The sequence below is a fragment of the Ambystoma mexicanum genome, chromosome 6q, assembly GCF_040938575.1.
Source record: "Ambystoma mexicanum isolate Mex_15411 chromosome 6q, UKY_AmexF1_1, whole genome shotgun sequence".
NCBI lineage: Eukaryota > Metazoa > Chordata > Amphibia > Caudata > Ambystomatidae > Ambystoma > Ambystoma mexicanum.
This window is the reverse complement of record NC_090937.1, coordinates 1,630,057,873-1,630,083,871: the sequence shown is the minus strand read 5'-3', so window position 1 is coordinate 1,630,083,871 and position 25,999 is coordinate 1,630,057,873. Positions and strand designations below refer to the sequence as shown.

General features: G+C 50.0%; 1 non-coding gene across 1 annotated transcript; it reads right to left on the bottom strand.

Moving 5' to 3' along the window:
- Positions 1-5,354: 5,354 nt before the first annotated feature.
- Positions 5,355-5,426, bottom strand: TRNAG-UCC (transfer RNA glycine (anticodon UCC)). Its single transcript has one exon. It is a non-coding gene; the product is annotated as a tRNA-Gly (tRNA).
- Positions 5,427-25,999: the final 20,573 nt, after the last annotated feature.

Sequence of the window (25,999 nt, the reverse complement as noted above, 5' to 3'; positions counted from 1 at the left end):
TGAGGAGCACAGCCACACGTTTCACCTTCCTCAGTATGTTGGTTTACAGGATGAGAGAGATCCTGAAACCTCACTCTAATAGGCTGAGGTGCTGTGCTCGGTGGCCTGCTGGGACCTTTGCCCGTCAGGGCAAGGCGAATAGGCCTTTGTCAGGCCTTCGTCAGGGCTTTGTCGGGGAGGGGCCAGGAGCCCTGCTCGCTTCAATCCCCTCACCGATAGACAGTTGCAGAAACTAGGATGCAAGAACCTTTCCTGGATGGGGTTTTGATTTTCGCGAAAAGTGTGTCAGCTTTGCTTTCAGCATGAGTCTGATTTCCCAAAAATGCATTTTGAACAATTTAAAGATTTGATCTGCGTTGGCCGGGAATCGAACCCGGGTCAACTGCTTGGAAGGCAGCTATGCTCACCACTATAACACCAACGCCTGCCTGTCTGGGCTATGTGATGGAGCGCCCCTTAGAAATAAGAATAAGTCATTGGCTGGGAATGAAAAAAGCTTGCGTTTGACGCAGAAGCAGTTCGCATCATGAGGTCTTGCCGGTCAGCCCAACATTTCCCCGGGACCCCTTAAAAAAGGAGCTTGGTTTTAAGTTTGGTTTGATTGAACAGTACATTTTGTTGGCTGGGCTGGGACCCTCTCCTATTTAGCGCAAGAGTGGAACAAGGCAGCAAGTTCAAGGAATGACATTGCATCCAGGCACTTACAGCTCTTTGTGCCCTAATGCCATGACACAAAAACATAATTTGAAAAAACTTAGCAGAGGATGGTTCCGATCCATCGACCTCTGGGTTATGGGCCCAGCACGCTTCCGCTGCGCCACTCTGCTGGTTGGAAAACAAGAGCTTTTCTGGGCTTTTACAGCCTACAAACCGACAACCCTAGACCCAGTTTCGAGTGAAGCGGGCAGTAGGCCTTACAAAGCCAAACAACCTGCAACCACGCACTCCCATCCCATGGCCTTTTGCAGACAGGCCTCATTTCTCTAGCTCACACCCTAACTGCCAACACCCCTTCCCCTTCTCTCTCTGTCTCTCTCTCTCTGTCTCTCTCTCTCATTCTCTCTCTCTCGCAAATAGATACTTTACTTCCCAGGTGCAACAAAACAAGCCTTCTCGAGCTGGCAGATATGGGAAGGAAGGAAGGAAGGGCCAGTTTGGAAACTCAACTCAATTACCATAAATCCCCTGCTAAGGGTTATGGGAGGGAGGAATGAAGGAACTTTGCTTCAGGGAAAGGGCTGCTGCTGCTTCAGCATGTGAGGAGCGCAGCCACACGTTTCACCTTCCTCAGTATGTTGGTTTACAGGATGAGAGAGATCCTGAAACCTCACTCTAATAGGCTGAGGTGCTGTGCTCGGTGGCCTGCTGGGACCTTTGCCCGTCAGGGCAAAGCGAATAGGCCTTTGTCAGGCCTTCGTCAGGGCTTTGTCGGGGAGGGGCCAGGAGCCCTGCTCGCTTCAATCCCCTCACCGATAGACAGTTGCAGAAACTAGGATGCAAGAACCTTTCCTGGATGGGGTTTTGATTTTCGCGAAAAGTGTGTCAGCTTTGCTTTCAGCATGAGTCTGATTTCCCAAAAATGCATTTTGAACAATTTAAAGATTTGATCTGCGGAACCCAGGTCAACTGCTTGGAAGGCAGCTATGCTCACCACTATACCACCAACGCCTGCCTGTCTGGGCTATCTGATGGAGCGGCCCTTAGAAATAAGAATAAGTCATTGGCTGGGAATGAAAAAAGCTTGCGTTTGACGCAGAAGCAGTTCGCATCATGAGGTCTTGCCGGTCAGCCTAACATTTTCCCGGGACCCCTTAAAAAAGGAGCTTGGTTTTAAGTTTGGTTTGATTGAACAGTACATTTTGTTGGCTGGGCTGGGACCCTCTCCTATTTAGCGCAAGAGTGGAACGAGGCAGCAAGTTCAAGGAATGACATTGCATCCAGGCACTTACAGCTCTTTGTGCCCTAATGCCATGACACAAAAACATAATTTGAAAAAACTTAGCAGAGGATGGTTTCAATCCATCGACCTCTGGGTTATGGGCGCAGCATGCTTCCGCTGCGCCACTCTGCTGGTTGGAGAACAAGAGCTTTTCTGGGCTTTTACAGCCTACAAACCGACAACCCTAGACCCAGTTTCGAGTGAAGCGGGCAGTAGGCCTTACAAAGCCAAACAACCTGCAACCACGCACTCCCATCCCATGGCCTTTTGCAGACAGGCCTCATTTCTCTAGCTCACACCCTAACTGCCAACACCCCTTCCCCTTCTCTCTCTGTCTCCCTCTCTCTGTCTCTCTCTCTCATTCTCTCTCTCTCGCAAATAGATACTTTACTTCCCAGGTGCAACAAAACAAGCCTTCTCGAGCTGGCAGATATGGGAAGGAAGGAAGGAAGGGCCAGTTTGGAAACTCAACTCAATTACCATAAATCCCCTGCTAAGGGTTATGGGAGGGAGGAATGAAGGAACTTTGCTTCAGGGAAAGGGCTGCTGCTGCTTCAGCATGTGAGGAGCGCAGCCACACGTTTCACCTTCCTCAGTATGTTGGTTTACAGGATGAGAGAGATCCTGAAACCTCACTCTAATAGGCTGAGGTGCTGTGCTCGGTGGCCTGCTGGGACCTTTGCCCGTCAGGGCAAGGCGAATAGGCCTTTGTCAGGCCTTCGTCAGGGCTTTGTCGGGGAGGGGCCAGGAGCCCTGCTCGCTTCAATCCCCTCACCGATAGACAGTTGCAGAAACTAGGATGCAAGAACCTTTCCTGGATGGGGTTTTGATTTTCGCGAAAAGTGTGTCAGCTTTGCTTTCAGCATGAGTCTGATTTCCCAAAAATGCATTTTGAACAATTTAAAGATTTGATCTGCGGAACCCAGGTCAACTACTTGGAAGGCAGCTATGCTCACCACTATACCACCAACGCCTGCCTGTCTGGGCTATGTGATGGAGCGCCCCTTAGAAATAAGAATAAGTCATTGGCTGGGAATGAAAAAAGCTTGCGTTTGACGCAGAAGCAGTTCGCATCATGAGGTCTTGCCGGTCAGCCCAACATTTCCCCGGGACCCCTTAAAAAAGGAGCTTGGTTTTAAGTTTGGTTTGATTGAACAGTACATTTTGTTGGCTGGGCTGGGACCCTCTCCTATTTAGCGCAAGAGTGGAACGAGGCAGCAAGTTCAAGGAATGACATTGCATCCAGGCACTTACAGCTCTTTGTGCCCTAATGCCATGACACAAAAACATAATTTGAAAAAACTTAGCAGAGGATGGTTTCGATCCATCGACCTCTGGGTTATGGGCCCAGCACGCTTCCGCTGCGCCACTCTGCTGGTTGGAGAACAAGAGCTTTTCTGGGCTTTTACAGCCTACAAACCGACAACCCTAGACCCAGTTTCGAGTGAAGCGGGCAGTAGGCCTTACAAAGCCAAACAACCTGCAACCACGCACTCCCATCCCATGGCCTTTTGCAGACAGGCCTCATTTCTCTAGCTCACACCCTAACTGCCAACACCCCTTCCCCTTCTCTCTCTGTCTCTCTCTCTCTGTCTCTCTCTCTCATTCTCTCTCTCTCGCAAATAGATACTTTACTTCCCAGGTGCAACAAAACAAGCCTTCTCGAGCTGGCAGATATGGGAAGGAAGGAAGGAAGGGCCAGTTTGGAAACTCAACTCAATTACCATAAATCCCCTGCTAAGGGTTATGGGAGGGAGGAATGAAGGAACTTTGCTTCAGGGAAAGGGCTGCTGCTGCTTCAGCATGTGAGGAGCACAGCCACACGTTTCACCTTCCTCAGTATGTTGGTTTACAGGATGAGAGAGATCCTGAAACCTCACTCTAATAGGCTGAGGTGCTGTGCTCGGTGGCCTGCTGGGACCTTTGCCCGTCAGGGCAAGGCGAATAGGCCTTTGTCAGGCCTTCGTCAGGGCTTTGTCGGGGAGGGGCCAGGAGCCCTGCTCGCTTCAATCCCCTCACTGATAGACAGTTGCAGAAACTAGGATGCAAGAACCTTTCCTGGATGGGGTTTTGATTTTCGCGAAAAGTGTGTCAGCTTTGCTTTCAGCATGAGTCTGATTTCCCAAAAATGCATTTTGAACAATTTAAAGATTTGATCTGCGTTGGCCGGGAATCCAACCCGGGTCAACTGCTTGGAAGGCAGCTATGCTCACCACTATAACACCAACGCCTGCCTGTCTGGGCTATGTGATGGAGCGCCCCTTAGAAATAAGAATAAGTCATTGGCTGGGAATGAAAAAAGCTTGCGTTTGACGCAGAAGCAGTTCGCATCATGAGGTCTTGCCGGTCAGCCCAACATTTCCCCGGGACCCCTTAAAAAAGGAGCTTGGTTTTAAGTTTGGTTTGATTGAACAGTACATTTTGTTGGCTGGGCTGGGACCCTCTCCTATTTAGCGCAAGAGTGGAACGAGGCAGCAAGTTCAAGGAATGACATTGCATCCAGGCACTTACAGCTCTTTGTGCCCTAATGCCATGACACAAAAACATAATTTGAAAAAACTTAGCAGAGGATGGTTTCAATCCATCGACCTCTGGGTTATGGGCCCAGCATGCTTCCGCTGCGCCACTCTGCTGGTTGGAGAACAAGAGCTTTTCTGGGCTTTTACAGCCTACAAACCGACAACCCTAGACCCAGTTTCGAGTGAAGCGGGCAGTAGGCCTTACAAAGCCAAACAACCTGCAACCACGCACTCCCATCCCATGGCCTTTTGCAGACAGGCCTCATTTCTCTAGCTCACACCCTAACTGCCAACACCCCTTCCCCTTCTTTCTCTGTCTCTCTCTCTCTGTCTCTCTCTCTCATTCTCTCTCTCTCGCAAATAGATACTTTACTTCCCAGGTGCAACAAAACAAGCCTTCTCGAGCTGGCAGATATGGGAAGGAAGGAAGGAAGGGCCAGTTTGGAAACTCAACTCAATTACCATAAATCCCCTGCTAAGGGTTATGGGAGGGAGGAATGAAGGAACTTTGCTTCAGGGAAAGGGCTGCTGCTGCTTCAGCATGTGAGGAGCGCAGCCACACGTTTCACCTTCCTCAGTATGTTGGTTTACAGGATGAGAGAGATCCTGAAACCTCACTCTAATAGGTTGAGGTGCTGTGCTCGGTGGCCTGCTGGGACCTTTGCCCGTCAGGGCAAGGCGAATAGGCCTTTGTCAGGCCTTCGTCAGGGCTTTGTCGGGGAGGGGCCAGGAGCCCTGCTCGCTTCAATCCCCTCATCGATAGACAGTTGCAGAAACTAGGATGCAAGAACCTTTCCTGGATGGGGTTTTGATTTTCACGAAAAGTGTGTCAGCTTTGCTTTCAGCATGAGTCTGATTTCCAAAAAATGCATTTTGAACAATTTAAAGATTTGATCTGCGTTGGCCGGGAATCGAACCCGGGTCAACTGCTTGGAAGGCAGCTATGCTCACCACTATACCACCAACGCCTGCCTGTCTGGGATATCTGATGGAGCGCCCCTTAGAAATAAGAATAAGTCATTGGCTGGGAATGAAAAAAGCTTGCCTTTGACGCAGAAGCAGTTCGCATCATGAGGTCTTGCCGGTCAGCCCAACATTTCCCCGGGACCCCTTAAAAAAGGAGCTTGGTTTTAAGTTTGGTTTGATTGAACAGTACATTTTGTTGGCTGGGCTGGGACCCTCTCCTATTTAGCGCAAGAGTGGAACGAGGCAGCAAGTTCAAGGAATGACATTGCATCCAGGCACTTACAGCTCTTTGTGCCCTAATGCCATGACACAAAAACATAATTTGAAAAAAGTTAGCAGAGGATGGTTTCAATCCATCGACCTCTGGGTTATGGGCCCAGCACGCTTCCGCTGCACCACTCTGCTGGTTGGAGAACAAGATCTTTTCTGGGCTTTTACAGCCTACAAACCGACAACCCTAGACCCAGTTTCGAGTGAAGCGGGCAGTAGGCCTTACAAAGCCAAACAACCTGCAACCACGCACTCCCATCCCATGGCCTTTTGCAGACAGGCCTCATTTCTCTAGCTCACACCCTAACTGCCAACACCCCTTTCCCTTCTCTCTCTGTCTCCCTCTCTCTGTCTCTCTCTCTCATTCTCTCTCTCTCTCATTCTCTCTCTCTCGCAAATAGATACTTTACTTCCCAGGTGCAACAAAACAAGCCTTCTCGAGCTGGCAGATATGGGAAGGAAGGAAGGAAGGGCCAGTTTGGAAACTCAACTCAATTACCATAAATCCCCTGCTAAGGGTTATGGGAGGGAGGAATGAAGGAACTTTGCTTCAGGGAAAGGGCTGCTGCTGCTTCAGCATGTGAGGAGCGCAGCCACACGTTTCACCTTCCTCAGTATGTTGGTTTACAGGATGAGAGAGATCCTGAAACCTCACTCTAATAGGCTGAGGTGCTGTGCTCGGTGGCCTGCTGGGACCTTTGCCCGTCAGGGCAAGGCGAATAGGCCTTTGTCAGGCCTTCGTCAGGGCTTTGTCGGGGAGGGGCCAGGAGCCCTGCTCGCTTCAATCCCCTCACCGATAGACAGTTGCAGAAACTAGGATGCAAGAACCTTTCCTGGATGGGGTTTTGATTTTCGCGAAAAGTGTGTCAGCTTTGCTTTCAGCATGAGTCTGATTTCCCAAAAATGCATTTTGAACAATTTAAAGATTTGATCTGCGGAACCCAGGTCAACTGCTTGGAAGGCAGCTATGCTCACCACTATACCACCAACGCCTGCCTGTCTGGGCTATGTGATGGAGCGCCCCTTAGAAATAAGAATAAGTCATTGGCTGGGAATGAAAAAAGCTTGCGTTTGACGCAGAAGCAGTTCGCATCATGAGGTCTTGCCGGTCAGCCCAACATTTCCCCGGGACCCCTTAAAAAAGGAGCTTGGTTTTAAGTTTGGTTTGATTGAACAGTACATTTTGTTGGCTGGGCTGGGACCCTCTCCTATTTAGCGCAAGAGTGGAACGAGGCAGCAAGTTCAAGGAATGACATTGCATCCAGGCACTTACAGCTCTTTGTGCCCTAATGCCATGACACAAAAACATAATTTGAAAAAACTTAGCAGAGGATGGTTTCGATCCATCGACCTCTGGGTTATGGGCCCAGCACGCTTCCGCTGCGCCACTCTGCTGGTTGGAGAACAAGATCTTTTCTGGGCTTTTACAGCCTACAAACCGACAACCCTAGACCCAGTTTCGAGTGAAGCGGGCAGTAGGCCTTACAAAGCCAAACAACCTGCAACCACGCACTCCCATCCCATGGCCTTTTGCAGACAGGCCTCATTTCTCTAGCTCACACCCTAACTGCCAACACCCCTTCCCCTTCTCTCTCTGTCTCTCTCTCTCTGTCTCTCTCTCTCATTCTCTCTCTCTCGCAAATAGATACTTTACTTCCCAGGTGCAACAAAACAAGCCTTCTCGAGCTGGCAGATATGGGAAGGAAGGAAGGAAGGGCCAGTTTGGAAACTCAACTCAATTACCATAAATCCCCTGCTAAGGGTTATGGGAGGGAGGAATGAAGGAACTTTGCTTCAGGGAAAGGGCTGCTGCTGCTTCAGCATGTGAGGAGCACAGCCACACGTTTCACCTTCCTCAGTATGTTGGTTTACAGGATGAGAGAGATCCTGAAACCTCACTCTAATAGGCTGAGGTGCTGTGCTCGGTGGCCTGCTGGGACCTTTGCCCGTCAGGGCAAGGCGAATAGGCCTTTGTCAGGCCTTCGTCAGGGCTTTGTCGGGGAGGGGCCAGGAGCCCTGCTCGCTTCAATCCCCTCACCGATAGACAGTTGCAGAAACTAGGATGCAAGAACCTTTCCTGGATGGGGTTTTGATTTTCGCGAAAAGTGTGTCAGCTTTGCTTTCAGCATGAGTCTGATTTCCCAAAAATGCATTTTGAACAATTTAAAGATTTGATCTGCATTGGCCGGGAATCGAACCCGGGTCAACTGCTTGGAAGGCAGCTATGCTCACCACTATAACACCAACGCCTGCCTGTCTGGGCTATGTGATGGAGCGCCCCTTAGAAATAAGAATAAGTCATTGGCTGGGAATGAAAAAAGCTTGCGTTTGACGCAGAAGCAGTTCGCATCATGAGGTCTTGCCGGTCAGCCCAACATTTCCCCGGGACCCCTTAAAAAAGGAGCTTGGTTTTAAGTTTGGTTTGATTGAACAGTACATTTTGTTGGCTGGGCTGGGACCCTCTCCTATTTAGCGCAAGAGTGGAACGAGGCAGCAAGTTCAAGGAATGACATTGCATCCAGGCACTTACAGCTCTTTGTGCCCTAATGCCATGACACAAAAACATAATTTGAAAAAACTTAGCAGAGGATGGTTTCAATCCATCGACCTCTGGGTTATGGGCCCAGCATGCTTCCGCTGCGCCACTCTGCTGGTTGGAGAACAAGAGCTTTTCTGGGCTTTTACAGCCTACAAACCGACAACCCTAGACCCAGTTTCGAGTGAAGCGGGCAGTAGGCCTTACAAAGCCAAACAACCTGCAACCACGCACTCCCATCCCATGGCCTTTTGCAGACAGGCCTCATTTCTCTAGCTCACACCCTAACTGCCAACACCCCTTCCCCTTCTCTCTCTCTCTCTCTCTCTCTCTGTCTCTCTCTCTCATTCTCTCTCTCTCGCAAATAGATACTTTACTTCCCAGGTGCAACAAAACAAGCCTTCTCGAGCTGGCAGATATGGGAAGGAAGGAAGGAAGGGCCAGTTTGGAAACTCAACTCAATTACCATAAATCCCCTGCTAAGGGTTATGGGAGGGAGGAATGAAGGAACATTGCTTCAGGGAAAGGGCTGCTGCTGCTTCAGCATGTGAGGAGCGCAGCCACACGTTTCACCTTCCTCAGTATGTTGGTTTACAGGATGAGAGAGATCCTGAAACCTCACTCTAATAGGTTGAGGTGCTGTGCTCGGTTGCCTGCTGGGACCTTTGCCCGTCAGGGCAAGGCGAATAGGCCTTTGTCAGGCCTTCGTCAGGGCTTTGTCGGGGAGGGGCCAGGAGCCCTGCTCGCTTCAATCCCCTCACCGATAGACAGTTGCAGAAACTAGGATGCAAGAACCTTTCCTGGATGGGGTTTTGATTTTCGCGAAAAGTGTGTCAGCTTTGCTTTCAGCATGAGTCTGATTTCCCAAAAATGCATTTTGAACAATTTAAAGATTTGATCTGCGTTGGCCGGGAATCGAACCCGGGTCAACTGCTTGGAAGGCAGCTATGCTCACCACTATAACACCAACGCCTGCCTGTCTGGGCTATGTGATGGAGCGCCCCTTAGAAATAAGAATAAGTCATTGGCTGGGAATGAAAAAAGCTTGCGTTTGACGCAGAAGCAGTTCGCATCATGAGGTCTTGCCGGTCAGCCCAACATTTCCCCGGGACCCCTTAAAAAAGGAGCTTGGTTTTAAGTTTGGTTTGATTGAACAGTACATTTTGTTGGCTGGGCTGGGACCCTCTCCTATTTAGCGCAAGAGTGGAACGAGGCAGCAAGTTCAAGGAATGACATTGCATCCAGGCACTTACAGCTCTTTGTGCCCTAATGCCATGACACAAAAACATAATTTGAAAAAACTTAGCAGAGGATGGTTTCAATCCATCGACCTCTGGGTTATGGGCGCAGCATGCTTCCGCTGCGCCACTCTGCTGGTTGGAGAACAAGAGCTTTTCTGGGCTTTTACAGCCTACAAACCGACAACCCTAGACCCAGTTTCGAGTGAAGCGGGCAGTAGGCCTTACAAAGCCAAACAACCTGCAACCACGCACTCCCATCCCATGGCCTTTTGCAGACAGGCCTCATTTCTCTAGCTCACACCCTAACTGCCAACACCCCTTCCCCTTCTCTCTCTGTCTCCCTCTCTCTGTCTCTCTCTCTCATTCTCTCTCTCTCGCAAATAGATACTTTACTTCCCAGGTGCAACAAAACAAGCCTTCTCGAGCTGGCAGATATGGGAAGGAAGGAAGGAAGGGCCAGTTTGGAAACTCAACTCAATTACCATAAATCCCCTGCTAAGGGTTATGGGAGGGAGGAATGAAGGAACTTTGCTTCAGGGAAAGGGCTGCTGCTGCTTCAGCATGTGAGGAGCGCAGCCACACGTTTCACCTTCCTCAGTATGTTGGTTTACAGGATGAGAGAGATCCTGAAACCTCACTCTAATAGGCTGAGGTGCTGTGCTCGGTGGCCTGCTGGGACCTTTGCCCGTCAGGGCAAGGCGAATAGGCCTTTGTCAGGCCTTCGTCAGGGCTTTGTCGGGGAGGGGCCAGGAGCCCTGCTCGCTTCAATCCCCTCACCGATAGACAGTTGCAGAAACTAGGATGCAAGAACCTTTCCTGGATGGGGTTTTGATTTTCGCGAAAAGTGTGTCAGCTTTGCTTTCAGCATGAGTCTGATTTCCCAAAAATGCATTTTGAACAATTTAAAGATTTGATCTGCGGAACCCAGGTCAACTGCTTGGAAGGCAGCTATGCTCACCACTATACCACCAACGCCTGCCTGTCTGGGCTGTGTGATGGAGCGCCCCTTAGAAATAAGAATAAGTCATTGGCTGGGAATGAAAAAAGCTTGCGTTTGACGCAGAAGCAGTTCGCATCATGAGGTCTTGCCGGTCAGCCCAACATTTCCCCGGGACCCCTTAAAAAAGGAGCTTGGTTTTAAGTTTGGTTTGATTGAACAGTACATTTTGTTGGCTGGGCTGGGACCCTCTCCTATTTAGCGCAAGAGTGGAACGAGGCAGCAAGTTCAAGGAATGACATTGCATCCAGGCACTTACAGCTCTTTGTGCCCTAATGCCATGACACAAAAACATAATTTGAAAAAACTTAGCAGAGGATGGTTTCGATCCATCGACCTCTGGGTTATGGGCCCAGCACGCTTCCGCTGCGCCACTCTGCTGGTTGGAGAACAAGAGCTTTTCTGGGCTTTTACAGCCTACAAACCGACAACCCTAGACCCAGTTTCGAGTGAAGCGGGCAGTAGGCCTTACAAAGCCAAACAACCTGCAACCACGCACTCCCATCCCATGGCCTTTTGCAGACAGGCCTCATTTCTCTAGCTCACACCCTAACTGCCAACACCCCTTCCCCTTCTCTCTCTGTCTCTCTCTCTCTGTCTCTCTCTCTCATTCTCTCTCTCTCGCAAATAGATACTTTACTTCCCAGGTGCAACAAAACAAGCCTTCTCGAGCTGGCAGATATGGGAAGGAAGGAAGGAAGGGCCAGTTTGGAAACTCAACTCAATTACCATAAATCCCCTGCTAAGGGTTATGGGAGGGAGGAATGAAGGAACTTTGCTTCAGGGAAAGGGCTGCTGCTGCTTCAGCATGTGAGGAGCACAGCCACACGTTTCACCTTCCTCAGTATGTTGGTTTACAGGATGAGAGAGATCCTGAAACCTCACTCTAATAGGCTGAGGTGCTGTGCTCGGTGGCCTGCTGGGACCTTTGCCCGTCAGGGCAAGGCGAATAGGCCTTTGTCAGGCCTTCGTCAGGGCTTTGTCGGGGAGGGGCCAGGAGCCCTGCTCGCTTCAATCCCCTCACCGATAGACAGTTGCAGAAACTAGGATGCAAGAACCTTTCCTGGATGGGGTTTTGATTTTCGCGAAAAGTGTGTCAGCTTTGCTTTCAGCATGAGTCTGATTTCCCAAAAATGCATTTTGAACAATTTAAAGATTTGATCTGCGCTGGCCGGGAATCGAACCCGGGTCAACTGCTTGGAAGGCAGCTATGCTCACCACTATAACACCAACGCCTGCCTGTCTGGGCTATGTGATGGAGCGCCCCTTAGAAATAAGAATAAGTCATTGGCTGGGAATGAAAAAAGCTTGCGTTTGACGCAGAAGCAGTTCGCATCATGAGGTCTTGCCGGTCAGCCCAACATTTCCCCGGGACCCCTTAAAAAAGGAGCTTGGTTTTAAGTTTGGTTTGATTGAACAGTACATTTTGTTGGCTGGGCTGGGACCCTCTCCTATTTAGCGCAAGAGTGGAACGAGGCAGCAAGTTCAAGGAATGACATTGCATCCAGGCACTTACAGCTCTTTGTGCCCTAATGCCATGACACAAAAACATAATTTGAAAAAACTTAGCAGAGGATGGTTTCAATCCATCGACCTCTGGGTTATGGGCCCAGCATGCTTACGCTGCGCCACTCTGCTGGTTTGAGAACAAGAGCTTTTCTGGGCTTTTACAGCCTACAAACCGACAACCCTAGACCCAGTTTCGAGTGAAGCGGGCAGTAGGCCTTACAAAGCCAAACAACCTGCAACCACGCACTCCCATCCCATGGCCTTTTGCAGACAGGCCTCATTTCTCTAGCTCACACCCTAACTGCCAACACCCCTTCCCCTTCTCTCTCTCTCTCTCTCTCTCTCTGTCTCTCTCTCTCATTCTCTCTCTCTCGCAAATAGATACTTTACTTCCCAGGTGCAACAAAACAAGCCTTCTCGAGCTGGCAGATATGGGAAGGAAGGAAGGAAGGGCCAGTTTGGAAACTCAACTCAATTACCATAAATCCCCTGCTAAGGGTTATGGGAGGGAGGAATGAAGGAACATTGCTTCAGGGAAAGGGCTGCTGCTGCTTCAGCATGTGAGGAGCGCAGCCACACGTTTCACCTTCCTCAGTATGTTGGTTTACAGGATGAGAGAGATCCTGAAACCTCACTCTAATAGGTTGAGGTGCTGTGCTCGGTGGCCTGCTGGGACCTTTGCCCGTCAGGGCAAGGCGAATAGGCCTTTGTCAGGCCTTCGTCAGGGCTTTGTCGGGGAGGGGCCAGGAGCCCTGCTCGCTTCAATCCCCTCACCGATAGACAGTTGCAGAAACTAGGATGCAAGAACCTTTCCTGGATGGGGTTTTGATTTTCGCGAAAAGTGTGTCAGCTTTGCTTTCAGCATGAGTCTGATTTCCCAAAAATGCATTTTGAACAATTTAAAGATTTGATCTGCGTTGGCCGGGAATCGAACCCGGGTCAACTGCTTGGAAGGCAGCTATGCTCACCACTATAACACCAACGCCTGCCTGTCTGGGCTATGTGATGGAGCGCCCCTTAGAAATAAGAATAAGTCATTGGCTGGGAATGAAAAAAGCTTGCGTTTGACGCAGAAGCAGTTCGCATCATGAGGTCTTGCCGGTCAGCCCAACATTTCCCCGGGACCCCTTAAAAAAGGAGCTTGGTTTTAAGTTTGGTTTGATTGAACAGTACATTTTGTTGGCTGGGCTGGGACCCTCTCCTATTTAGCGCAAGAGTGGAACGAGGCAGCAAGTTCAAGGAATGACATTGCATCCAGGCACTTACAGCTCTTTGTGCCCTAATGCCATGACACAAAAACATAATTTGAAAAAACTTAGCAGAGGATGGTTTCAATCCATCGACCTCTGGGTTATGGGCGCAGCATGCTTCCGCTGCGCCACTCTGCTGGTTGGAGAACAAGAGCTTTTCTGGGCTTTTACAGCCTACAAACCGACAACCCTAGACCCAGTTTCGAGTGAAGCGGGCAGTAGGCCTTACAAAGCCAAACAACCTGCAACCACGCACTCCCATCCCATGGCCTTTTGCAGACAGGCCTCATTTCTCTAGCTCACACCCTAACTGCCAACACCCCTTCCCCTTCTCTCTCTGTCTCCCTCTCTCTGTCTCTCTCTCTCATTCTCTCTCTCTCGCAAATAGATACTTTACTTCCCAGGTGCAACAAAACAAGCCTTCTCGAGCTGGCAGATATGGGAAGGAAGGAAGGAAGGGCCAGTTTGGAAACTCAACTCAATTACCATAAATCCCCTGCTAAGGGTTATGGGAGGGAGGAATGAAGGAACTTTGCTTCAGGGAAAGGGCTGCTGCTGCTTCAGCATGTGAGGAGCGCAGCCACACGTTTCACCTTCCTCAGTATGTTGGTTTACAGGATGAGAGAGATCCTGAAACCTCACTCTAATAGGCTGAGGTGCTGTGCTCGGTGGCCTGCTGGGACCTTTGCCCGTCAGGGCAAGGCGAATAGGCCTTTGTCAGGCCTTCGTCAGGGCTTTGTCGGGGAGGGGCCAGGAGCCCTGCTCGCTTCAATCCCCTCACCGATAGACAGTTGCAGAAACTAGGATGCAAGAACCTTTCCTGGATGGGGTTTTGATTTTCGCGAAAAGTGTGTCAGCTTTGCTTTCAGCATGAGTCTGATTTCCCAAAAATGCATTTTGAACAATTTAAAGATTTGATCTGCGGAACCCAGGTCAACTGCTTGGAAGGCAGCTATGCTCACCACTATACCACCAACGCCTGCCTGTCTGGGCTATGTGATGGAGCGCCCCTTAGAAATAAGAATAAGTCATTGGCTGGGAATGAAAAAAGCTTGCGTTTGACGCAGAAGCAGTTCGCATCATGAGGTCTTGCCGGTCAGCCCAACATTTCCCCGGGACCCCTTAAAAAAGGAGCTTGGTTTTAAGTTTGGTTTGATTGAACAGTACATTTTGTTGGCTGGGCTGGGACCCTCTCCTATTTAGCGCAAGAGTGGAACGAGGCAGCAAGTTCAAGGAATGACATTGCATCCAGGCACTTACAGCTCTTTGTGCCCTAATGCCATGACACAAAAACATAATTTGAAAAAACTTAGCAGAGGATGGTTTCGATCCATCGACCTCTGGGTTATGGGCCCAGCACGCTTCCGCTGCGCCACTCTGCTGGTTGGAGAACAAGAGCTTTTCTGGGCTTTTACAGCCTACAAACCGACAACCCTAGACCCAGTTTCGAGTGAAGCGGGCAGTAGGCCTTACAAAGCCAAACAACCTGCAACCACGCACTCCCATCCCATGGCCTTTTGCAGACAGGCCTCATTTCTCTAGCTCACACCCTAACTGCCAACACCCCTTCCCCTTCTCTCTCTGTCTCTCTCTCTCTGTCTCTCTCTCTCATTCTCTCTCTCTCGCAAATAGATACTTTACTTCCCAGGTGCAACAAAACAAGCCTTCTCGAGCTGGCAGATATGGGAAGGAAGGAAGGAAGGGCCAGTTTGGAAACTCAACTCAATTACCATAAATCCACTGCTAAGGGTTATGGGAGGGAGGAATGAAGGAACTTTGCTTCAGGGAAAGGGCTGCTGCTGCTTCAGCATGTGAGGAGCACAGCCACACGTTTCACCTTCCTCAGTATGTTGGTTTACAGGATGAGAGAGATCCTGAAACCTCACTCTAATAGGCTGAGGTGCTGTGCTCGGTGGCCTGCTGGGACCTTTGCCCGTCAGGGCAAGGCGAATAGGCCTTTGTCAGGCCTTCGTCAGGGCTTTGTCGGGGAGGGGCCAGGAGCCCTGCTCGCTTCAATCCCCTCACTGATAGACAGTTGCAGAAACTAGGATGCAAGAACCTTTCCTGGATGGGGTTTTGATTTTCGCGAAAAGTGTGTCAGCTTTGCTTTCAGCATGAGTCTGATTTCCCAAAAATGCATTTTGAACAATTTAAAGATTTGATCTGCGTTGGCCGGGAATCGAACCCGGGTCAACTGCTTGGAAGGCAGCTATGCTCACCACTATAACACCAACGCCTGCCTGTCTGGGCTATGTGATGGAGCGCCCCTTAGAAATAAGAATAAGTCATTGGCTGGGAATGAAAAAAGCTTGCGTTTGACGCAGAAGCAGTTCGCATCATGAGGTCTTGCCGGTCAGCCCAACATTTCCCCGGGACCCCTTAAAAAAGGAGCTTGGTTTTAAGTTTGGTTTGATTGAACAGTACATTTTGTTGGCTGGGCTGGGACCCTCTCCTATTTAGCGCAAGAGTGGAACGAGGCAGCAAGTTCAAGGAATGACATTGCATCCAGGCACTTACAGCTCTTTGTGCCCTAATGCCATGACACAAAAACATAATTTGAAAAAACTTAGCAGAGGATGGTTTCGATCCATCGACCTCTGGGTTATTGGCCCAGCACGCTTCCGCTGCGCCACTCTGCTGGTTGGAAAACAAGAGCTTTTCTGGGCTTTTACAGCCTACAAACCGACAACCCTAGACCCAGTTTCGAGTGAAGCGGGCAGTAGGCCTTACAAAGCCAAACAACCTGCAACCACGCACTCCCATCCCATGGCCTTTTGCAGACAGGCCTCATTTCTCTAGCTCACACCCTAACTGCCAACACCCCTTCCCCTTCTCTCTCTGTCTCTCTCTCTCTGTCTCTCTCTCTCTGTCTCTCTCTCTCATTCTCTCTCTCTCGCAAATAGATACTTTACTTCCCAGGTGCAACAAAACAAGCCTTCTCGAGCTGGCAGATATGGGAAGGAAGGAAGGAAGGGCCAGTTTGGAAACTCAACTCAATTACCATAAATCCCCTGCTAAGGGTTATGGGAGGGAGGAATGAAGGAACTTTGCTTCAGGGAAAGGGCTGCTGCTGCTTCAGCATGTGAGGAGCGCAGCCACACGTTTCACCTTCCTCAGTATGTTGGTTTACAGGATGAGAGAGATCCTGAAACCTCACTCTAATAGGCTGAGGTGCTGTGCTCGGTGGCCTGCTGGGACCTTTGCCCGTCAGGGCAAGGCGAATAGGCCTTTGTCAGGCCTTCGTCAGGGCTTTGTCGGGGAGGGGCCAGGAGCCCTGCTCGCTTCAATCCCCTCACCGATAGACAGTTGCAGAAACTAGGATGCAAGAACCTTTCCTGGATGGGGTTTTGATTTTCGCGAAAAGTGTGTCAGCTTTGCTTTCAGCATGAGTCTGATTTCCCAAAAATGCATTTTGAACAATTTAAAGATTTGATCTGCGGAACCCAGGTCAACTGCTTGGAAGGCAGCTATGCTCACCACTATACCACCAACGTCTGCCTGTCTGGGCTATGTGATGGAGCGCCCCTTAGAAATAAGAATAAGTCATTGGCTGGGAATGAAAAAAGCTTGCGTTTGACGCAGAAGCAGTTCGCATCATGAGGTCTTGCCGGTCAGCCCAACATTTCCCCGGGACCCCTTAAAAAAGGAGCTTGGTTTTAAGTTTGGTTTGATTGAACAGTACATTTTGTTGGCTGGGCTGGGACCCTCTCCTATTTAGCGCAAGAGTGGAACGAGGCAGCAAGTTCAAGGAATGACATTGCATCCAGGCACTTACAGCTCTTTGTGCCCTAATGCCATGACACAAAAACATAATTTGAAAAAACTTAGCAGAGGATGGTTTCGATCCATCGACCTCTGGGTTATGGGCCCAGCACGCTTCCGCTGCGCCACTCTGCTGGTTGGAGAACAAGAGCTTTTCTGGGCTTTTACAGCCTACAAACCGACAACCCTAGACCCAGTTTCGAGTGAAGCGGGCAGTAGGCCTTACAAAGCCAAACAACCTGCAACCACGCACTCCCATCCCATGGCCTTTTGCAGACAGGCCTCATTTCTCTAGCTCACACCCTAACTGCCAACACCCCTTCCCCTTCTCTCTCTGTCTCTCTCTCTCTGTCTCTCTCTCTCATTCTCTCTCTCTCGCAAATAGATACTTTACTTCCCAGGTGCAACAAAACAAGCCTTCTCGAGCTGGCAGATATGGGAAGGAAGGAAGGAAGGGCCAGTTTGGAAACTCAACTCAATTACCATAAATCCCCTGCTAAGGGTTATGGGAGGGAGGAATGAAGGAACTTTGCTTCAGGGAAAGGGCTGCTGCTGCTTCAGCATGTGAGGAGCACAGCCACACGTTTCACCTTCCTCAGTATGTTGGTTTACAGGATGAGAGAGATCCTGAAACCTCACTCTAATAGGCTGAGGTGCTGTGCTCGGTGGCCTGCTGGGACCTTTGCCCGTCAGGGCAAGGCGAATAGGCCTTTGTCAGGCCTTCGTCAGGGCTTTGTCGGGGAGGGGCCAGGAGCCCTGCTCGCTTCAATCCCCTCACCGATAGACAGTTGCAGAAACTAGGATGCAAGAACCTTTCCTGGATGGGGTTTTGATTTTCGCGAAAAGTGTGTCAGCTTTGCTTTCAGCATGAGTCTGATTTCCCAAAAATGCATTTTGAACAATTTAAAGATTTGATCTGCGTTGGCCGGGAATCGAACCCGGGTCAACTGCTTGGAAGGCAGCTATGCTCACCACTATAACACCAACGCCTGCCTGTCTGGGCTATGTGATGGAGCGCCCCTTAGAAATAAGAATAAGTCATTGGCTGGGAATGAAAAAAGCTTGCGTTTGACGCAGAAGCAGTTCGCATCATGAGGTCTTGCCGGTCAGCCCAACATTTCCCCGGGACCCCTTAAAAAAGGAGCTTGGTTTTAAGTTTGGTTTGATTGAACAGTACATTTTGTTGGCTGGGCTGGGACCCTCTCCTATTTAGCGCAAGAGTGGAACAAGGCAGCAAGTTCAAGGAATGACATTGCATCCAGGCACTTACAGCTCTTTGTGCCCTAATGCCATGACACAAAAACATAATTTGAAAAAACTTAGCAGAGGATGGTTCCGATCCATCGACCTCTGGGTTATGGGCCCAGCACGCTTCCGCTGCGCCACTCTGCTGGTTGGAAAACAAGAGCTTTTCTGGGCTTTTACAGCCTACAAACCGACAACCCTAGACCCAGTTTCGAGTGAAGCGGGCAGTAGGCCTTACAAAGCCAAACAACCTGCAACCACGCACTCCCATCCCATGGCCTTTTGCAGACAGGCCTCATTTCTCTAGCTCACACCCTAACTGCCAACACCCCTTCCCCTTCTCTCTCTGTCTCTCTCTCTCTGTCTCTCTCTCTCATTCTCTCTCTCTCGCAAATAGATACTTTACTTCCCAGGTGCAACAAAACAAGCCTTCTCGAGCTGGCAGATATGGGAAGGAAGGAAGGAAGGGCCAGTTTGGAAACTCAACTCAATTACCATAAATCCCCTGCTAAGGGTTATGGGAGGGAGGAATGAAGGAACTTTGCTTCAGGGAAAGGGCTGCTGCTGCTTCAGCATGTGAGGAGCGCAGCCACACGTTTCACCTTCCTCAGTATGTTGGTTTACAGGATGAGAGAGATCCTGAAACCTCACTCTAATAGGCTGAGGTGCTGTGCTCGGTGGCCTGCTGGGACCTTTGCCCGTCAGGGCAAGGCGAATAGGCCTTTGTCAGGCCTTCGTCAGGGCTTTGTCGGGGAGGGGCCAGGAGCCCTGCTCGCTTCAATCCCCTCACCGATAGACAGTTGCAGAAACTAGGATGCAAGAACCTTTCCTGGATGGGGTTTTGATTTTCGCGAAAAGTGTGTCAGCTTTGCTTTCAGCATGAGTCTGATTTCCCAAAAATGCATTTTGAACAATTTAAAGATTTGATCTGCGGAACCCAGGTCAACTACTTGGAAGGCAGCTATGCTCACCACTATACCACCAACGCCTGCCTGTCTGGGCTATGTGATGGAGCGCCCCTTAGAAATAAGAATAAGTCATTGGCTGGGAATGAAAAAAGCTTGCGTTTGACGCAGAAGCAGTTCGCATCATGAGGTCTTGCCGGTCAGCCCAACATTTCCCCGGGACCCCTTAAAAAAGGAGCTTGGTTTTAAGTTTGGTTTGATTGAACAGTACATTTTGTTGGCTGGGCTGGGACCCTCTCCTATTTAGCGCAAGAGTGGAACGAGGCAGCAAGTTCAAGGAATGACATTGCATCCAGGCACTTACAGCTCTTTGTGCCCTAATGCCATGACACAAAAACATAATTTGAAAAAACTTAGCAGAGGATGGTTTCGATCCATCGACCTCTGGGTTATGGGCCCAGCACGCTTCCGCTGCGCCACTCTGCTGGTTGGAGAACAAGAGCTTTTCTGGGCTTTTACAGCCTACAAACCGACAACCCTAGACCCAGTTTCGAGTGAAGCGGGCAGTAGGCCTTACAAAGCCAAACAACCTGCAACCACGCACTCCCATCCCATGGCCTTTTGCAGACAGGCCTCATTTCTCTAGCTCACACCCTAACTGCCAACACCCCTTCCCCTTCTCTCTCTGTCTCTCTCTCTCTGTCTCTCTCTCTCATTCTCTCTCTCTCGCAAATAGATACTTTACTTCCCAGGTGCAACAAAACAAGCCTTCTCGAGCTGGCAGATATGGGAAGGAAGGAAGGAAGGGCCAGTTTGGAAACTCAACTCAATTACCATAAATCCCCTGCTAAGGGTTATGGGAGGGAGGAATGAAGGAACTTTGCTTCAGGGAAAGGGCTGCTGCTGCTTCAGCATGTGAGGAGCACAGCCACACGTTTCACCTTCCTCAGTATGTTGGTTTACAGGATGAGAGAGATCCTGAAACCTCACTCTAATAGGCTGAGGTGCTGTGCTCGGTGGCCTGCTGGGACCTTTGCCCGTCAGGGCAAGGCGAATAGGCCTTTGTCAGGCCTTCGTCAGGGCTTTGTCGGGGAGGCGCCAGGAGCCCTGCTCGCTTCAATCCCCTCACTGATAGACAGTTGCAGAAACTAGGATGCAAGAACCTTTCCTGGATGGGGTTTTGATTTTCGCGAAAAGTGTGTCAGCTTTGCTTTCAGCATGAGTCTGATTTCCCAAAAATGCATTTTGAACAATTTAAAGATTTGATCTGCGTTGGCCGGGAATCCAACCCGGGTCAACTGCTTGGAAGGCAGCTATGCTCACCACTATAACACCAACGCCTGCCTGTCTGGGCTATGTGATGGAGCGCCCCTTAGAAATAAGAATAAGTCATTGGCTGGGAATGAAAAAAGCTTGCGTTTGACGCAGAAGCAGTTCGCATCATGAGGTCTTGCCGGTCAGCCCAACATTTCCCCGGGACCCCTTAAAAAAGGAGCTTGGTTTTAAGTTTGGTTTGATTGAACAGTACATTTTGTTGGCTGGGCTGGGACCCTCTCCTATTTAGCGCAAGAGTGGAACGAGGCAGCAAGTTCAAGGAATGACATTGCATCCAGGCACTTACAGCTCTTTGTGCCCTAATGCCATGACACAAAAACATAATTTGAAAAAACTTAGCAGAGGATGGTTTCGATCCATCGACCTCTGGGTTATGGGCCCAGCACGCTTCCGCTGCGCCACTCTGCTGGTTGGAAAACAAGAGCTTTTCTGGGCTTTTACAGCCTACAAACCGACAACCCTAGACCCAGTTTCGAGTGAAGCGGGCAGTAGGCCTTACAAAGCCAAACAACCTGCAACCACGCACTCCCATCCCATGGCCTTTTGCAGACAGGCCTCATTTCTCTAGCTCACACCCTAACTGCCAACACCCCTTCCCCTTCTCTCTCTGTCTCTCTCTCTCTGTCTCTCTCTCTCATTCTCTCTCTCTCGCAAATAGATACTTTACTTCCCAGGTGCAACAAAACAAGCCTTCTCGAGCTGGCAGATATGGGAAGGAAGGAAGGAAGGGCCAGTTTGGAAACTCAACTCAATTACCATAAATCCCCTGCTAAGGGTTATGGGAGGGAGGAATGAAGGAACTTTGCTTCAGGGAAAGGGCTGCTGCTGCTTCAGCATGTGAGGAGCGCAGCCACACGTTTCACCTTCCTCAGTATGTTGGTTTACAGGATGAGAGAGATCCTGAAACCTCACTCTAATAGGTTGAGGTGCTGTGCTCGGTGGCCTGCTGGGACCTTTGCCCGTCAGGGCAAGGCGAATAGGCCTTTGTCAGGCCTTCGTCAGGGCTTTGTCGGGGAGGGGCCAGGAGCCCTGCTCGCTTCAATCCCCTCACCGATAGACAGTTGCAGAAACTAGGATGCAAGAACCTTTCCTGGATGGGGTTTTGATTTTCGCGAAAAGTGTGTCAGCTTTGCTTTCAGCATGAGTCTGATTTCCCAAAAATGCATTTTGAACAATTTAAAGATTTGATCTGCGGAACCCAGGTCAACTGCTTGGAAGGCAGCTATGCTCACCACTATACCACCAACGCCTGCCTGTCTGGGCTATGTGATGGAGCGCCCCTTAGAAATAAGAATAAGTCATTGGCTGGGAATGAAAAAAGCTTGCGTTTGACGCAGAAGCAGTTCGCATCATGAGGTCTTGCCGGTCAGCCCAACATTTCCCCGGGACCCCTTAAAAAAGGAGCTTGGTTTTAAGTTTGGTTTGATTGAACAGTACATTTTGTTGGCTGGGCTGGGACCCTCTCCTATTTAGCGCAAGAGTGGAACGAGGCAGCAAGTTCAAGGAATGACATTGCATCCAGGCACTTACAGCTCTTTGTGCCCTAATGCCATGACACAAAAACATAATTTGAAAAAACTTAGCAGAGGATGGTTTCGATCCATCGACCTCTGGGCTATGGGCCCGGCACGCTTCCGCTGCGCCACTCTGCTGGTTGGAGAACAAGAGCTTTTCTGGGCTTTTACAGCCTACAAACCGACAACCCTAGACCCAGTTTCGAGTGAAGCGGGCAGTAGGCCTTACAAAGCCAAACAACCTGCAACCACGCACTCCCATCCCATGGCCTTTTGCAGACAGGCCTCATTTCTCTAGCTCACACCCTAACTGCCAACACCCCTTCCCCTTCTCTCTCTGTCTCTCTCTCTCTGTCTCTCTCTCTCATTCTCTCTCTCTCGCAAATAGATACTTTACTTCCCAGGTGCAACAAAACAAGCCTTCTCGAGCTGGCAGATATGGGAAGGAAGGAAGGAAGGGCCAGTTTGGAAACTCAACTCAATTACCATAAATCCCCTGCTAAGGGTTATGGGAGGGAGGAATGAAGGAACTTTGCTTCAGGGAAAGGGCTGCTGCTGCTTCAGCATGTGAGGAGCACAGCCACACGTTTCACCTTCCTCAGTATGTTGGTTTACAGGATGAGAGAGATCCTGAAACCTCACTCTAATAGGCTGAGGTGCTGTGCTCGGTGGCCTGCTGGGACCTTTGCCCGTCAGGGCAAGGCGAATAGGCCTTTGTCAGGCCTTCGTCAGGGCTTTGTCGGGGAGGGGCCAGGAGCCCTGCTCGCTTCAATCCCCTCACCGATAGACAGTTGCAGAAACTAGGATGCAAGAACCTTTCCTGGATGGGGTTTTGATTTTCGCGAAAAGTGTGTCAGCTTTGCTTTCAGCATGAGTCTGATTTCCCAAAAATGCATTTTGAACAATTTAAAGATTTGATCTGCGTTGGCCGGGAATCGAACCCGGGTCAACTGCTTGGAAGGCAGCTATGCTCACCACTATAACACCAACGCCTGCCTGTCTGGGCTATGTGATGGAGCGCCCCTTAGAAATAAGAATAAGTCATTGGCTGGGAATGAAAAAAGCTTGCGTTTGACGCAGAAGCAGTTCGCATCATGAGGTCTTGCCGGTCAGCCCAACATTTCCCCGGGACCCCTTAAAAAAGGAGCTTGGTTTTAAGTTTGGTTTGATTGAACAGTACATTTTGTTGGCTGGGCTGGGACCCTCTCCTATTTACCGCAAGAGTGGAACGAGGCAGCAAGTTCAAGGAATGACATTGCATCCAGGCACTTACAGCTCTTTGTGCCCTAATGCCATGACACAAAAACATAATTTGAAAAAACTTAGCAGAGGATGGTTTCAATCCATCGACCTCTGGGTTATGGGCCCAGCATGCTTCCGCTGCGCCACTCTGCTGGTTGGAGAGCAAGAGCTTTTCTGGGCTTTTACAGCCTACAAACCGACAACCCTAGACCCAGTTTCGAGTGAAGCGGGCAGTAGGCCTTACAAAGCCAAACAACCTGCAACCACGCACTCCCATCCCATGGCCTTTTGCAGACAGGCCTCATTTCTCTAGCTCACACCCTAACTGCCAACACCCCTTCCCCTTCTCTCTCTCTCTCTCTCTCTCTCTCTCTGTCTCTCTCTCTCATTCTCTCTCTCTCGCAAATAGATACTTTACTTCCCAGGTGCAACAAAACAAGCCTTCTCGAGCTGGCAGATATGGGAAGGAAGGAAGGAAGGGCCAGTTTGGAAACTCAACTCAATTACCATAAATCCCCTGCTAAGGGTTATGGGAGGGAGGAATGAAGGAACTTTGCTTCAGGGAAAGGGCTGCAGCTGCTTCAGCATGTGAGGAGCGCAGCCACACGTTTCACCTTCCTCAGTATGTTGGTTTACAGGATGAGAGAGATCCTGAATCCTCACTCTAATAGGCTGAGGTGCTGTGCTCGGTGGCCTGCTGGGACCTTTGCCCGTCAGGGCAAGGCGAATAGGCCTTTGTCAGGCCTTCGTCAGGGCTTTGTCGGGGAGGGGCCAGGAGCCCTGCTCGCTTCAATCCCCTCACCGATAGACAGTTGCAGAAACCAGGATGCAAGAACCTTTCCTGGATGGGGTTTTGATTTTCGCGAAAAGTGTGTCAGCTTTGCTTTCAGCATGAGTCTGATTTCCCAAAAATGCATTTTGAACAATTTAAAGATTTGATCTGCGTTGGCCGGGAATCGAACCCGGGTCAACTGCTTGGAAGGCAGCTATGCTCACCACTATAACACCAACGCCTGCCTGTCTGGGCTATGTGATGGAGCGCCCCTTAGAAATAAGAATAAGTCATTGGCTGGGAATGAAAAAAGCTTGCGTTTGACGCAGAAGCAGTTCGCATCATGAGGTCTTGCCGGTCAGCCCAACATTTCCCCGGGACCCCTTAAAAAAGGAGCTTGGTTTTAAGTTTGGTTTGATTGAACAGTACATTTTGTTGGCTGGGCTGGGACCCTCTCCTATTTAGCGCAAGAGTGGAACGAGGCAGCAAGTTCAAGGAATGACATTGCATCCAGGCACTTACAGCTCTTTGTGCCCTAATGCCATGACACAAAAACATAATTTGAAAAAACTTAGCAGAGGATGGTTTCAATCCATCGACCTCTGGGTTATGGGCCCACCATGCTTCCGCTGCGCCACTCTGCTGGTTGGAGAACAAGAGCTTTTCTGGGCTTTTACAGCCTACAAACCGACAACCCTAGACCCAGTTTCGAGTGAAGCGGGCAGTAGGCCTTACAAAGCCAAACAACCTGCAACCACGCACTCCCATCCCATGGCCTTTTGCAGACAGGCCTCATTTCTCTAGCTCACACCCTAACTGCCAACACCCCTTCCCCTTCTCTCTCTGTCTCTCTCTCTCTCATTCTCTCTCTCTCGCAAATAGATACTTTACTTCCCAGGTGCAACAAAACAAGCCTTCTCGAGCTGGCAGATATGGGAAGGAAGGAAGGAAGGGCCAGTTTGGAAACTCAACTCAATTACCATAAATCCCCTGCTAAGGGTTATGGGAGGGAGGAATGAAGGAACATTGCTTCAGGGAAAGGGCTGCTGCTGCTTCAGCATGTGAGGAGCGCAGCCACACGTTTCACCTTCCTCAGTATGTTGGTTTACAGGATGAGAGAGATCCTGAAACCTCACTCTAATAGGCTGAGGTGCTGTGCTCGGTGGCCTGCTGGGACCTTTGCCCGTCAGGGCAAGGCGAATAGGCCTTTGTCAGGCCTTCGTCAGGGATTTGTCGGGGAGGGGCCAGGAGCCCTGCTCGCTTCAATCCCCTCATCGATAGACAGTTGCAGAAACTAGGATGCAAGAACCTTTCCTGGATGGGGTTTTGATTTTCACGAAAAGTGTGTCAGCTTTGCTTTCAGCATGAGTCTGATTTCCCAAAAATGCATTTTGAACAATTTAAAGATTTGATCTGCTTTGGCCGGGAATCGAACCCGGGTCAACTGCTTGGAAGGCAGCTATGCTCACCACTATACCACCAACGCCTGCCTGTCTGGGATATCTGATGGAGCGCCCCTTAGAAATAAGAATAAGTCATTGGCCGGGAATGAAAAAAGCTTGCCTTTGACGCAGAAGCAGTTCGCATCATGAGGTCTTGCCGGTCAGCCCAACATTTCCCCGGGACCCCTTAAAAAAGGAGCTTGGTTTTAAGTTTGGTTTGATTGAACAGTACATTTTGTTGGCTGGGCTGGGACCCTCTCCTATTTAGCGCAAGAGTGGAACGAGGCAGCAAGTTCAAGGAATGACATTGCATCCAGGCACTTACAGCTCTTTGTGCCCTAATGCCATGACACAAAAACATAATTTGAAAAAAGTTAGCAGAGGATGGTTTCAATCCATCGACCTCTGGGTTATGGGCCCAGCACGCTTCCGCTGCACCACTCTGCTGGTTGGAGAACAAGAGCTTTTCTGGGCTTTTACAGCCTACAAACCGACAACCCTAGACCCAGTTTCGAGTGAAGCGGGCAGTAGGCCTTACAAAGCCAAACAACCTGC